Below are 16595 nucleotides of genomic sequence, written 5' to 3'. Positions count from 1 at the left end.
TTATCAGTTTTCCTTTGTTACAAACATCCTGTTGAACATGAGACTTAGATCACAATTAATCTCATTTGGTTTTCAACTTTGGGTAACATGCTTTATATGTCTTGCTCTCAACACATAATAGGAACAAATCTTATCTTGACTACATAAGCCTCTTGCATAGTCCACACTACACCTGATAATGGCTTTTATAATTGCTCAGTTAAGGATCAACGTTTGACCACATCAAAGCATAACACTCACTACACTTAAGTCTCATTCTCTATCTCAAGTATTAAGGATAAAATATAGTACATTTTATCAAGTATCACTCATGAAAGCAAACCATGAGGTTATCTTGATGCGGGTCCGTCCAATACCAATTCTAAGACAATACCTATGAATCTTAGTTACAGCATATTTCCTACTTTCATCTTGAGAGTCAACCAATCCAATTCATATTAGTCTTACTTCATAATTTCTCCCATAATTATAACCTACTATGAACATTTATAATAATAATATTATTCATGGATTAAAAATGTAAACATAAAACACAACAAGTATTAATGTTAAGATCATATTTTAATATATCCAAACAATACAATAGTTGTTGTTATAATGTTCCAATATCCAAATACTAAATCCAAATGAAATCCCATTTCTAGAATAACAAAGTGTTACAGCTCAAGTGTGACCATTCATGCCTAGCTTAAAGGAAAGACTTTATTAATGGGTCTGACTAAATTTAATTTGTGTGAATTTTGTGAATACTATTATCTCCATATTTAACTTTATTATAAGTATAGTTAAATATCTTAGAGAATATGATTGGTGTTCTTATTTAATTTAGAGTCTCTTTACTTGATTAATTATACTCTTAAAGTCACAAAATGTTTATAGTTATGCTTGAATGGAAGGACTCAACTTAGTTTTTCAATGAACTCACTCATCCAATCATATTTGATTATAGCTTTTGAAGTAACAATATATTCTGATTTTGTAGTAGAATGTGCAATTATGTTTTTCTTGGAACTCATTCCAACACAACTTACTCTTCATTCCATAATGAATTTATAATCTAATTATAATTCATAATTATATCTATATGTTTTGAATTCAGCATCTTGTGTATCTCTTTACATAAAGATCTTCTTCTAAACTGATTATCTCATATACATTCTCTTAGTTCTTCTTAAGTACTCTTAGTATGACTTTATAGTCACCCAATTACTTACCCGTGTATTCAATTGATATCTTATGATATGTTCATAGTATAATCACCTGCACTGTCTTGTGTATAATATGACATAAATGGTGGATTCATTTTTCAATGAAAATAGAACATAAATCATTTTATCTAGCTTAAACCTATGTGTTAAGTCCTTTTGAGGTAGGGTAAAAATGGTGCCATGTGGCAATGCCAAAAGTCCCTCAGAGGAATCTTGCATCTTAATCTCTTTCAGTATATTGTTAACTTTTTGTTAAAGATTTAAAACTTTAACATTCATCTTAATCTATCTCTCTAGATTTTACATTCCAAGAATATATCTTGTCTTTCATCTTAGAAACACTTTCCGAGCCAAGACGAAATGGCCTTACATAGTCAGAATGTTATTTCTCATGACTAAGTATGTCTCATTCATACAAGGTTAGGAATATCACTATTGATCCTACTAGTTCTTAGTAAACACAAATTTTATTTTCATTTTGATATAAAAAGAATGTTATTTATCATGACTAAGTATGTCAGAATGTTATGTCTCATGACTAAGTATGTCTCATTCATACAAGGTTAGGAATATCACTATTGCTCCTACTAGTTCTTAGTAAACACAAATTTTATTTTCATTTTGATATAAAAAGACATATCTTGTATTTTTCATACTAAAATGACAACTCTAATCTTGATATGTTCTCTTTATGTATCCACAAATGGATCTTAAGGGTTACACATTTTGTTAGGATACCTTGGACTAAGACAATCACTAGGATAAGCTATATAAACATCTTCAAGTTGGCGCGTTTTTCTTGAAATATATTTTCCATATCTCATAATCAAAATATGTAGTTATCATAGATAATATCCTAATAGATCTAATTATAGCTATAGAGAGAAGAATAATCAAGCCCATACTTGATTATTATACATGGATTACATATCAGTTTTCATGACTCTAAGTCATTTATTAGGTTCAAGATCTGATATAACGTTTTGGTAATTGATGAATTTTCCAGAAACCATCAAGAAGAACTCATCAATGAAATATTCCATATATCTCATGTTATAGATTATTTCTACCATACATGTGAAAAGTTTGTGTTTATGAATAACTATTATTCATGTTCGGAAATTCCTTGTTAAAAGTAGTACATTAGGCTATGGTTCTTGAGATGCTTCAAGTTCCATGTACCTCACACTTTCTTTGTCGTTAGAAGCTTGCTTTCTGAAACTCAGCTTTTAGTGGAATAACAGAACTTATTCATGTTGGATTTGTATAAATAATCTAAGCTATCTTTTAGAGTATTCATCAAATATGTAATTAGTAGATTTGGGGTTTAGAAGCTTTAGTCTAATATATGCTTTAAATCCATAAAACATTAAGTAAGATAAGGTTGGGGCCTTTCCATACTAAATCTTATAAAGTGTTTTATCTACTTATTTGTTTGTGTTTGTATTCAAAGTACAAGTAACAATTATTAAAGCATAATCCCAAAAAGATAAAGGAAGATAATTTCTACTGATTTGAAAGTAACAATATCCAATAAGGTTTAATTCATCCTTCATTATCACTAAGGCTTTAGATGGTTCTACTGATCTTTATCTCAAATTTGTATTTGAAATTTCAAATTTTTTTTTCACAATGATGGTTTAACATGTAAAATATAATTACAACAACTATAGTTGTTAAGAAAGTTGATTTTGTATCTTGTGCTAAATCTCAGACATTCACTAGAAAGGAAGTCATACATCATAGTGTATAGTTCCTTAATAATTATTTTCTCTATAGTTTAGTGAAAATATCATTAGGAATCTTTTGTATATAAAAAACATTCACATACGTCAAATGAACTACATTATTTGCCTTTAAAAAGAATCCATTTCTTGTAGTTGGAATATGTGTATATCATTTATATATAACAATGTAATAGATAACGTTGATTCAAAACAAGTTTAAGTCAAAAGTGTTTGCTTAAGTAAATATGCTAGAAATATAGGAACAAAAAGATTCTAATCAAACAATGCCATAGAAGATAACATCATATCAAATGAACACATAAAGTAAATAAGATTGATGATTTCATTAGAGAGTAAAGATAAGTTCGATACGATGAAGAGGGAATGAATTAGTCAAAAGATACTCTATCTATCTAACTAACTCTGCTATATATATATATTGCGTGAGAGAAGTGTTTTTTAGGAGTTGACTAATAAGGCCATGATACCTAACTCAATAACCTAAATTGCGAACTTAAGTAGTAAAAAAATATGTGAGATGTAAACAATCAATTTGCAAAACCTTTCATATACAGACTTGACACAATCTAAACATTTTGTGAGACCTGATAATCTCCCTCTTTGTGTCGAGTCGTGAAAGTTAGTATTCACTTCTTTTCATCAAACACCTTTGGAATCATTGCGATGAGAACCATACGTACAACCATACACCATTTCAACATATCTGAAACACACTTGACATCATTTGTGGTGTTCAACTTGCATACCTCTGCCCTTGAAAGAAAATTTGAAAGAATTTTATAAATGAACATATGTTTATCTCTTTAGTGCATCATACTATTTTGTAGAACACCGTTCTTATTAAAATTGTAGACCATAACTCATGGATAATTCTGAATAGAACCAAACTCAAGATTTTCCAATCCTTTAGGTTGTGGGAATGGCTTCAGAAAAGGCTTTTTCTTCAAAACAATTGCGATCTCCACATATATCTTGGAGATTTCTAGAATATACCTTATGATCAGTCTTCACAAGTGTTGAATAATAGGATCATAATTTATCTGATCTTTTGACAAAATATTGAAAATAACAATCCAATCATATGGATTCATATGTCACACCCCCAAACCAGAACGGCGGAAACGTTCGGGGGCGGAGGACGTCATATTCAGTATCATAACAGTTCATAGAAAGGAAAGTACACACCACCATACATATTAAGGTTTCCAAAATGTTTACATAATTGTATTCGTTACATGTTCAAAAGATAAATACATAAACATCTTTCAAAAGAAGTAATTAACGTCAGCACGTTAATCCTCAAAAGTTGATTTCCAAACCTGCTTAGCGGTTCCCTGAGAATACAAGTTATTTCAAAGAAAAAGTGTCAACAATTAAGTTGGTGAGTTCATAAGTAGTGTTTTGAGAAAATGTACGCCATTCAAAAGTTCATGTATGTTTTCCAGAAAACGCGGTATTTTCAAATGAAAAGAGTTATGATTCGTTGGGTTGAAAATGAATGTATTAGATCCAGAAAATCCCATATTTTCCCTAATAGTTGAGATATAATTTGTTGCGCTTTCCAAGAAAAACCCTTATTTTCTTATAAAAGTATGAAATGCATATGAATGTTCGTGTTATAAGTTGTAAATAGTTGCACCAAGAAAATCCCTTATTTTCCTATTAGTTGTTTGTTTTAGATGCAGGAAAAACCCTTATTTTCCTAACATAACTGGCAGTCTCTAAGACCGAAAATCGCAAGCAACCGACGTGCTTAAAAGTTGTGGCATAGTTTTATATAATAAAGCTATACGAAGATCGCACTTGTTAGATGAAGAATAGTTTTAATAGCTACTCGTTCATAAAATCATAATACCATAATAATTGTATATCCGATGAGTTTTATAACCATACTAAACATAATATGCCTGTAGCGACGTTCTTCAGGCGTCGTAGCGTTATGACAACTGTCACCCCAAAAGACGGACTGTAGCTAACAGTCAGGGCGCGGGATCATGACTTCCCGTATAGATCTATACACATTTGACACGTTCTCCGAACGGGAGACTCTGGTTATAGACAGGACTTGTAGCGATACCTTTTATCAAAAAGGCAGTGTTTGAAGATGTACACGTCTCATGGATTCTCAACTAAGTCTGTATTAAAGTAATAGTTTTGTATGCAAAGATCATCCTTTCTCACAAAGTTTTGACAATGCATAAATCATAAGTTTTTAAAATGCATTAAAACGGTTTAACAACGAAGGATACTTTGGAATTTATAAATACTTTGTATAAATCTAGTGCATGCAAAGTATGACAAGAGTTTTCACATAGTAGTAATAAATCACAAGTGATTCATTTGATAAAAACGAGTAAAGTGAAATTTTTGATGTAGAAGACAAGTTTGTAAACAAAACATATATATGTATATGGTTATATATATGTATAAGTTTTAAAAGATGATTTGGTATGTTTCGTAATTGTTGTTCATATTCTTACGTTTTTATTAGAAACTTTGCATGAAATAATCCTTAAGTTTGATACTAAAGACCTTTTTGTACTTATCACTTTTGTAAAAATGGTAATTAAACATATTTAAATGATTGTGTTTTAACTTCCTTAATGTATAAACATTGCTCAAAAATGTTAGAAGGTGTTAATAAATCTATAAACCACTTTTGACAGTTTTACCCTTTACTGTCCCTGTTTTTAGAAAACTCATAGAAAAATCATCGTAACTCAAAAACTGAATCCGTCACCACTGAGAGTTTATAAAATGAGTCTACTTTGTTCCCAATTTTTATTATGATTTTTAGTGGTCTCAAACTAGTGTGAAAATGAACATCTTCACAGACTGGTCCGAAATCACTTCTGAAATGACAGGCAGTTTTATAAAAATCGCCATAAATTGTAGAAAAATCGTATGAACGCGTGCAAGTAGTCATTAGAAATGTATAAACTTGAACTATTTGCATATTGTACAGTTTTGAATGATATTAAGTTTAAGATGGTCAAAACAGTCCGTGAACAGGACTCAACTTTTCTATAGAAAGCTGTCATATAAATTTAAGTTATGTTTAGTGTTCTAACTTGTATTCCCCCCCTTAAAACTTGAATGAAACATGAAAATGTAGGGGGTATGAACTCACCTTATGTGAATACTTGAAGAATGGAAGGTTGAAGATGAACTTTTGGTTGTTGGTTTGATGCTCCAAAACAGCCACTCTTTTGGCTATGTTGCTGTCACGAAAATTTCACAGCAAAAGAGCAAGAAAAAGGGTAGTTTACTCACTGTTTTGAATCAATAATTTTGAGTATCATAACAAGTAACTTCCAGGGGTATTTTGTGGTAAAAATATCAAGCAAAAATGAAGGTGTAGATGGGTGAAATGGTGGCTGAAACACAAAAGGGACAACAACCCTTTTGTTCATGGTTTTGATGGCTTTGGAAGGAAGTTCTTGTTCTTGAAAATGAGATGAAGGTTGAGAGTAATTCCATGGAGTATTGGCTGGTCAAATGAGGGTAAAATGAAGAGTAAATTTCGTGGATATGAAGGAGGAAAGAGTGGAAGAGGATAAGGGGACAAAACCTAGACTAGCTTGTGATGGGATGTGAGTTTAAGTGATGTGATCTTGTCTAGCCACTTGCTTGGGTGGTTGCTTAGAGATAGAGTTAGTTAACTAACTAACTACTAGTTATTTAGTTAGTTAGGAGTTCTAGGTAAGGAGAGGGAAGGTCTTAATCTTGAAAATTAGAAGAGGGATTAAGAAGCATTCTTAGTAAAATGTCTTAAGTGATTAAGCACTTATTAGTTTAGTTGGCACTTATCTCCACCAATTCTCTTATCTTAATTGATTTAGAAATCATATTCCTTACATGAAATCACTTTAGGTAATGACCCATAACTAGTCATTCACTAGATAATAATACATATATACAAATACATACATGTATGCTTAGTATAAAATAACAATGTAGTTTTTGTGTATTTGAACTTTAATGTTTACGTTTTATTCTTTTTATTCAAAAACACTTAAATACATTCTAATTATACCTTATAATAATTCATTTTATATTTTAATTTATTTAAATATAAAATTTATTGACCAATGTATAATTTCGTGACATTTAACCGGTTAACCATATCGTTAAACACGTTTTGTCACTTTGGTTCGTATATTTGTCGAATTTAGATCCTACACAACTATTAAGCACATGTTTTACATAGAACCTAACTTAATTATCAACTAGATACATGTTGATACAAAAATTAAGTTTGTTGCGTTCAAATGATGTTATATGCTAATTTCACAAACCGGTGATGGTTCATAGCCATACATCATAACGAAATTTATCAACAGCTACTTGTTTTATATTTCACAGTAACTTATTTAAATAAAAGAGGTTAAATTCCTTCAACCATTCTTGATGAAATACTCATATTGCTTAATAATCAAAACATAACATCGTACGATCGTTCCTATTTTTACCAATTGTTACATCATAAGAGGAAGATCAACAAGTGTGAAATGAAACAACTTGTGATTAACTCATTTGTGAGCCTTGAAAGCAATGTTTGTAAACTCATCAGCTTTAAATGGCTTTCCAACCTTTAAACCATATATTCTCTTCAAGGTCCAGACATCATATCGAGGCTTTGATTGTGATGCATAAAACTTTAACAACTTCTTATTAACATAAGGATTGCTCATTGGAACTTTTACAATATTCTCAAACCACCAAAATAAGAATGTATTTGTAGTCATCGAAAATTCTAATTGGATGTCATGATCATTACTCGTCGAAAAGGAAGTATTTTGTTCAAGCCAAAAGGTATTCACCTTTTTAATTACATCATCTTGCATTCTATCAACAATCCAGTCATGCCATAATGCTCTTTTTGTAACTTCAGTTGCCTCTTTGTCTCTCATTTCAACATTATGTTGATCATGTTTGATTATAAGAGCATTCAACTCATCAAGCTCTCTATCTCTTTTTGCTTGTTCCTTTTTCATTGCTTCATCACCAGAAGGATCCACTTCTTTATCAGAAACAATTTTAACATTTCCCTTGCTAGAAGTTGTTGGATTATGTGTCTAAGCTCATAACTAAAATTAGTATATACTTGAATTGATAGTAGCACAATCCTTTTGGGTTGTCCTCAAACCTAGCAATTGGACATGATGATTTTAGAGAGAGAGAGATTTATTTATTATGTGAATAATAAATTAAATAAACGTTTTATTAATGTGTTATGAAATATATTTATATTAATTAGAAATCATATTATTTAATTAATAATTAATCAAAAATTAATTGAAATTAATTTTAGGATTAATTGGAGTAATTAAAAGTATAGGGACTATTTGGTTATTTATTAATAGTTGAGGAAGGCTCTAGAACCTCATGGAATGAGGTGGACGAAAATCTCTAGGGCAAGCTTAAGAGATTTCGTCCAAGGCCCCTTGGATAAGGGGATTGGGCTACTTGGTCTCCAAGCAAAGGAATCTAGGGCTATCCCTTAATCCCTAGCTTTGGCACCAAGTTTTCATCCGATCCTTTCCCTATACAAGCCTTGGATGAAAGTTGTCTCTTCCCGCTCCTCTCTCTTGCTAGCTTGGGTGTGATTCCACTAGAGGCACGATACTTGTGGTGCTTGCTTCCAAGAGATCTTCAAAGGGAATTTATAGTTGTTTGCTATAACAACTAAAAGGTATGTAATATCCTAAAACATAGATCTTATTTAGGTTGCATGCAAACTTAAGGGTTTTATTTTTGTTTGTTTATCTAAATCGCATCAATGATATTAGAGCATTTGGTTTGTTTATAATTGTTGATTTTGAACAAATTAGGGTTTACTGAAATTAAACCCTAAAATGTCATAATTTCAACAAGGGCTAGGGTTTTAGAAACCCTAGCCTCCACCCCTAGGATTTCGAAATTTAGGGCTAGGGTTTTGAAACCTTAACCTTCCTTAGGATTAAATTATTTGATTAATTTAATTAGATAATCCTTAATTGATTTAATTTTTTTAATTGTTAATATTTAAATCATTATTAATTTATTTTAAATTTGTTAATTGAATATTAATTTCGAAATTTAAAATATAAACCCTAGTATTTTGAAAAGTTTAAAATACACCTTATGCTATATGTAAAATTAAAAACTTAGTTATTCCTATATGTATAAGACTAAGTCAGTCAAATCGCTAGTACGCCTCATTCACGAAGTCATACTATAATGGGAGTTTAAGGAAGCGGCTTATAAAATGACCGTCATTGGTTATTCATTCTTTCCCACCGCTCTTTTGTATGGTGGAGGGTCGTTAGCCGAACGGATTTGATAGGACATTAAATCTCATTAAAATTATAATGCTATTAAAAGTATCAGAACCCTTTAAATCCCAAATCTAGTTACTTTAGGGAAAATGTGAAAAGTATGTTAATCCATAAAAACGCACATCATGCTTTATATATCGTTAGTGGAGCGTGTGTGGTTAATTGGCACACTAATAGGGACTATAAAGAGATAGGATGTGTAACACCCATGTTTCTAGGCTAAGCATTAGTATGATGATGTAATAGTTATGGTCAACAACCGTAACCTAATTTGAAGTAATAAAGAGGAATTGCTTGAATATTATGTGAAATTATGTGATTTTATGTCCATTATACTTATTTATAAGATATAATAAATTAAGAATGAAAATAAGTGTCAAAAATAAAATAATAGATAAACTCAATATCTATAAAAAATTTGTACTGGCCGTGACAAGGATTTCAGAGATATAAAGAACGCCAAAATCCGAGTTATAACGAAGAAGTTATGACCTGTAGAAGTTTCGCGACAAAACCGGCATGATGTTGTGTGATGTAAAAAGTGAGTTTAGGATAAAATACTTTTTAGCCTTAGTGATCTAAACAAAAGTCGTAGTATATGTTAAACCGAGAGCGTGCATAAAAAGAACGTCAAAATCTGACTTCGTATGAGGAAGTTATGGTTTTTCTAAGATTTGACATAGCAGTATGCAGCCCGGAATTCGAATTTTAGATCAACACATTTTTAGACAACAAAACTAAACGAGAATCGAATATCTCGTTAATAGGAGCTCAATGATAAAAAGACAGATGGAAACGGACATCAGATGATAGAGTTATGAATTTTTAACGGACTTTACATGTCCAGATCTGTTAAAATATAACTTTAAAAATAAAGTCAAAATTAGCCAACGAAGTCTAAACGAAATTTGTAGAATACATCTCCTCCTACGTGTGTATATAAAGAACGTCGAAAACAGAGCTCATATGCGAAAGTTACGGAATATAGAAATCGGGATGCGTGTTGCGAGGGTATAGGTGTACGCCCCACGTACATAACCTGTACGCCCCGCGGTCTCGCAACGCTTGGCTCTGGAGCAACCACACTGCTCCATCAGAAATGCAACACTTGGCCCTACTACATGCAACGTCACCTTGTACGCCCAGTGTAACCAAGGACTGACGCCTATAAAAAGGGTGTGAGGGTCTCCTTTATTCTTCACACCATAACCATTCTCTCTCTCTCTCTCTCTCTCTAACCTTTATCTAAAACCCTCCCAAAGCCTTAGTAACTTCTAGGTGGTAGAGGAAAGCCTCGAAGCGCCAGAAGGCTCCAACAAAGAGAGCTTTTCGGCTCGGAAGTTCTGCCCCCGCATAGCCTGGTTTCTAGCCAAACCTCCCGGTAAGTGAGTTATGGTTACCCTACTTTAAGTATAGCTTAGGTTTAAATTTATTATCGTTATTATGAAATTTTAAACTATATATATATATATATATATATATATATATATATATATATAATAAAATATAATATATAGAGTGTTATTATAACATCTTTTAACTGCTTGCGGTACGGAGAATCTGGTTTGAAGACACTACTAGAAAAACAGTCTTTTACGACATGCAAATAATGACACACACACTGATAGAGGACGCGCATCTGTGCGTGCCCTAAAAATTAATGTCAGTTTTCCAAAATTTGAAGGATAAAGGACACACATTTGTGCATGCCCTAAAATTAGTGTCTAACAAAACAAAATTAAAAACACGGAGGGCGCTTATTTTAAGTGTGTGTCATCTACAAATGTCGCTTTATATTTTTTTCTAACTAAACACACGTTTTTAAAGATGGATCCTCTAAAATTCTAAAATTCCAAAATATTGAATACCCCGCTTCTGCACCCTCTCCTTTGGATCGCCTTATCTCTCGTAAAATCGCATAGAGCCATTCTCTCCCTCCTCTCTCTCTCTCTCTCTCTCTCTCTCTCTCTCTCTACACAGCCACTGGCCATTCACGATGACGTCTTCGTACCCTTTCCTTCTTCCTTGCTCCATATTTTTGACCTTCGTCGGAGCTATCTTCTTCTCCCCTGCCGCCACCAACAAACCACAACCTTATTCATTACCCTAAAAACAAACTAATCTTTCACCTCTCATAATCTCTCTCATAACACTTAGGTTTTTGGCAATGAAAAAAATCGACCCTCTAATTCTTTGACGTGTTCTAATTTCTTACTGTATCTAGGTTAAAATCAACCATTGTAACAAAGCATTTTCTCGCGTAGTGTTTAGAGGGAAAGAAAACCCCTAAAATTTAAAACTCCGTGTCTTCTCCTTCCCTTCGTATCCTTCTTTGCCCTAATCTTGCTTCTTGACGCCATCATCTTCTTTCTCCCCACATCGACTGTTAGCTTTATACTTCCCATTCCGAGTGCTTAATACCTTATTTCTATTTACTTGAAAATATTTGCCCTTCAGTCTAGACGTCTACTTTTCCTCCTTAGACAATGATTACAACAATGTTGGATGAAACTGCTCGCCACTTGTACATATCCCTTCGCCACCACCTCCTCATGTCGCCAATTTTCCCCATTGGCTACATATTTTGTCCAGTTGAATTGAAGGCTAAAGGTCTTGATTTATTTATTCATCTCCTGGTTCAAATTAATACTTCATGCTTGGATTCTAGTTGAATCTCTTTTTTTAGTATAGCTATCGTCTTTTAAAATTAGGGCTTGTGTTTGAATCATTTCATTGAATGACAGGTGAATCAGACTATCTTCTCAATTTATTTGACATTGAAGGCTACATCCTACACGTAATTATTTATTATTGATCTCCTGCTTTAAATTAATGTCTCATGTTTCAATTCTAATCGAATCTCTTGTTTATGTATTGTTATGGTCTTCTCAAATCAGATTTTCCTCGAGTGAGCTCACATTCAATCTTGATTTTGACTGGCGTTCATCATATTTTACAAGATGCGGTGATGCTAAACTAGATAACACACAATGTAAGGTTAGCTTCATCTTCTATCTTGAATTCTTGATTAACCTTGTTCATTAAAGCTGACCTTACTTATAACAAACCTTTCTATTTGTCTTTGTGAAGATCGATATAGTTTGAGGGTCAAAGGTTTTGGATATTTTTCATTGTTGTTTGTGTTCTGACTCTTAAATCTGTGCAGGATAGCTGAAAAGGTAATTTGATTTTTACTAGGTGAAACTTTCTCCATTCCCTAATCCATATCAGTTCACTTCTTTCTCCTTCTAGTTATCATAGAAGTCAAATCAAAATCAAAGTGATTGTGATTTGAATATGTTCGTAGTTTGGATTGTAGTTTATGGTTACTATAATGTTTCCTCTTCAATTCGTTATTACTGGTTACCTTTACTCAATCCTTGTTGCCTTTTTCACTTGAATTACTTATAATCATGGACCTAAAAGCACAATCTGATATGATAAAATTATGTTATCTTTTTTATTGAACATTAATCAAAGGTATATATCTATTATCTCAAAGACTTTCTTATTTCTTATGCAATGTCTTTCATAGTTGGGAATTATTTCTTGCTAGATTCAACTTATGTTTCTATTATGCAATAAGTTGTCTTTCTTGAATTCATTGAAATAAGCTTCATCATGTAATTTAGTTAATTATCACTCATTCTTCCTTATATCCATTACTATGAGTAAAGACATCAAAAGGAGATTCTTCAATAACTAGTGCAAATTCAAGAAGAAAGCGTTTGCGAAATAATCAAAGAAATTCGAATCCAATGACTAAGTTGCTGCATTAGTTGTTAAAGTTATTGTTGTTGTTGCATTGGCTGTTCTTGTTGTTCAAGTTCTTGCTATTGTAAGTCGTTCATATGTCACATTGATTGTTGTTGATCCTTGTTTTTTTTTTGTGCATAATAACTTTTTATAGTAGACTAGTTTGTTTCTTGATGATCACTTTGATTGTAAGACTAGTACCTTTTGATTAATGTCTTACATCCCATATGTCTTGTAGTAGACTACTATATATATATATATATATATATATATATATATATATATATATATATATATATATATATATAATAGACCACCGATTGGACAGATGTTGATGGTGTCTATGGTGCAGACCCTAGAAAAGGTCAAAATATTTTTACTTTTTTATTCAGATTAATAACATATGTTGAAAATTGAAATCTTTCTCAAGAACAAACAAAATCTTTTGTAGTTAGTGAGGTTGTGATCTTGAATAACTTGTCTTATCAAGAGGCATGGGAAATGGTAATCTTATTCTTCTCTTTCTGTTTTATAAATTATAATCATACCCTTTTTAGGTCTTCTTAGATGTTGTTTCTTTTTAACTTAATGAGCTTAATGAAATGAGTTAAGCAAATAATATGGTTTATTGTATTAAGACACCAATTATTTACCTATCATTATTCATTCAGTCAGTTTTTCCATACATGACTTAATGAGAAAAAAGGACAAAACTGCCCCTTAATTTTGTTTATAACTTGGATGATGCTGTCATATTTTGGGGCAAATGTTCTACATCCAAGAACTATAATTCCACTGATGAGATATGACATTCCCATTGTTATAAGAAACATCTTCAACCTCTCCGCACCTGCCATTTTTGGTTCCGGGTACAACAAGTGCCATTTTTGGTGTTGTAAAAGATGTTGGAGCTAATGTCATTATGATTTCTCAGGTATTTATCTCACTCTACTTTTATATAAGTATAAAAAGGGTGTTTTTGTCTTTTTTTAATGAAAAATATGAATGAATAGAATCCCTTCCTCCCATCCCTAGGAATAATGAAATTCATCAAACATGGAATCTGAAGGAATTGAATTCGGTCCATATGGAAACCAAAAACACCATGGAATGGAATCCAAAATTCCAAACCAAACCCATCAAATTACTATTTTATTTTTTAATTATTTTTAATTATTGTTTTATTTTTGGCTAGCAGTGAACATTCTATCTGCTTTGCTGTCCCTGAGAAGGAAGTGAAAGCAGCTACAAAGGCATAAGAGGCCAGATTTCGTCAAGCTTTAAGTGATGGACGTCTTTCTCAGGTGTTGACTTTTTTCTTGACCTTTTTTATAAAAACTTTCACCTACAATTTTCACCAACTTTTTACATAATAAATGTTAGTTACATTTTTGTGACAGGTGGCAGTGATTCCAAACTGTAGCATTCTTGCAGCAGTTGGCTAGAAAATGGCAAGTACTCTAGATGTCAGTGCAACTCTATTCAATGCACTTGCAAAGGTAACACCTTTTTTAATTTAAGTCATACATATACATTATAATATAACATGATATTTATTTATTAAATGTTGAAATTCAGGCTAATATTAATGTGAGAGCTATAACACAAGGGTGCTCTATTTATTTATTAAATGTTGAAATTCAGGCTAATATTAATGTGAGAGCTATAACACAAGGGTGCTCTGAGTACAACATCACTATAGTTGTAGAAAATGAAGATTGTGTAAGAGCCTTAAGAGCAGTTCATTCAAGATTCTATGTTTCAAAAGCTTCAATAGTTGTGGGTATTATTGGGCCTGGGCTTATTGGTGCCACTTTACTTAATCAACTTAGAGAACATGTATATTTTATATTTCATATCATTTCTTATTAATTGCTTATGAATCTAAACATTTATAACTTGCATCTTTTTCAGGCAGCAGTGCTGAAGGAAAATCCAACACATATTTACGTGTCATGGGAATCCTTGGATCAAAGAAAATGCTGCTGAGTTACACGTAAGTTTCATTTGTTGAAAATTTCATTGATCATTATATTAGTTTTTAATTTTTTGATTTTGATGATGTAAGGGTGTCGACCTTTCTACATGGAAAGAAGTTCATAAGGAGAAAGGGGAAAAAGCTGATTTGGAAAAGTTTGTTCAACATGTTCATGGGAATCACTTTATTCCTAATACAGTAATAGTAGATTGTACAACAAGTACTATTGTAGCAGATCACTACCATGACTGGTTGCGAGAAGGAATTCATGTCATTACCACTTGATAAGGTAACAATATTAAAATTCTATTCCAATAATGGAATGTAATCACTCATTCCATTCCATTCCATTAATTGTAGTATTTGAAGATGAGAGCTCTTCAAAGGCAATCATTTACTCATTACTTTTATGAAGCCACTATTGGAGCTGGTCTTCCAATTATGCATACTTTACGAGATTTAATTCAAACAGGGGACAAGATTATACGCATTGAAGGAATTTCAGGAAAAGGTTGCTTGCTTGGCTGATAATGATGCTAGGCTTGCTGTAGATCCAAACAATAATGGTGGTAAAAGTGTATTTAAAGGCTTACAACCTTCCATTGTGTTATTTGGGTTTTAATGATGTTCTATTAGTTTGTTTAATTTTTACACTGTTTATTCCATTCTTGGTCATTGCATATAGAAGACATACTGATACTGATTATGTGACTAGATAATAGTTAGTATCTATGATGTATCTATTGATTTTACTAATGTGGGAAAGCTCGTCAATGTATAATCCATAACCACATTTTATTCTATGCCAAATAATAATAATAAAAAAACTTTGGTGTCGATTTTGAGTCAAACTAACTAATGTTTATTCTTCTATTTTATTTTAGAGTTTTGAAAGGTGAATTACAAAAGGATGGGTGATACCAATGAAATCAAAGCATCCTTCTACACTTGCAGGTCCTTTTTCCTTTTTACAATTGTTATCTTTCTAATACTCTATTCGCTTCATGACAGTTACCATGCAAAAACTGTGATAAATAGTAAGTTTACCCGTGGAAAGGACTCCATTCAACAAGGATCAGATATTGACATCAAGGGTTCAAACTTTTCTCTTTAGTAAGGTAATTATAGGTTGAAATGAAATAGTCCATTTGCTTGAGATTTTTGTGATTTTTACGGAAATAATTGATATTTTAATTTTCAAAATTGAAATCCAAAGTGAAGTAATTATTTAGTTATATGGAATATGATCTATGCTATTTGCTAAATCTGGTGTTTATCAAACTGTTTGTTGACATTTGCCAAATTGCTTCTATTCGTTAAAATAGTTAATACATGTTCAAGTATGTATACCAATACCTTTTTTCATATAGTGATATAATAATTTATCTATTCCACGAGTTTGTTTGGAAATATTTATCAAGAAAATTGATTAATTGTTTTATATTTATCTTTATCTTTCGAGTAGGAAGAAGATCTAGAATGGTATTCACGACAACCAACTTTATCTCAGAGCCTATTATAGACTCCACTACAATTTATCTATTCATGTTATTCTTCTAGAAAGGAAATTGTCAAAGGAGAGTTT

General features: G+C 31.8%; 1 pseudogene; it reads left to right on the top strand.

The window, feature by feature from the left end:
• Window positions 1-11774: 11774 nt before the first annotated feature.
• Window positions 11775-15629, top strand: LOC145099075 (bifunctional aspartokinase/homoserine dehydrogenase, chloroplastic-like; annotated as a pseudogene).
• Window positions 15630-16595: the final 966 nt, after the last annotated feature.

This window comes from Lactuca serriola, chromosome 4, assembly GCF_051521515.1.
Source record: "Lactuca serriola cultivar US96UC23 chromosome 4, Lser_US96UC23_V15, whole genome shotgun sequence".
NCBI classification, from domain to species: domain Eukaryota; kingdom Viridiplantae; phylum Streptophyta; class Magnoliopsida; order Asterales; family Asteraceae; genus Lactuca; species Lactuca serriola.
The sequence above is the reverse complement of the archived record's forward strand: the minus strand, read 5'-3'. Positions and strand labels throughout refer to the sequence as shown.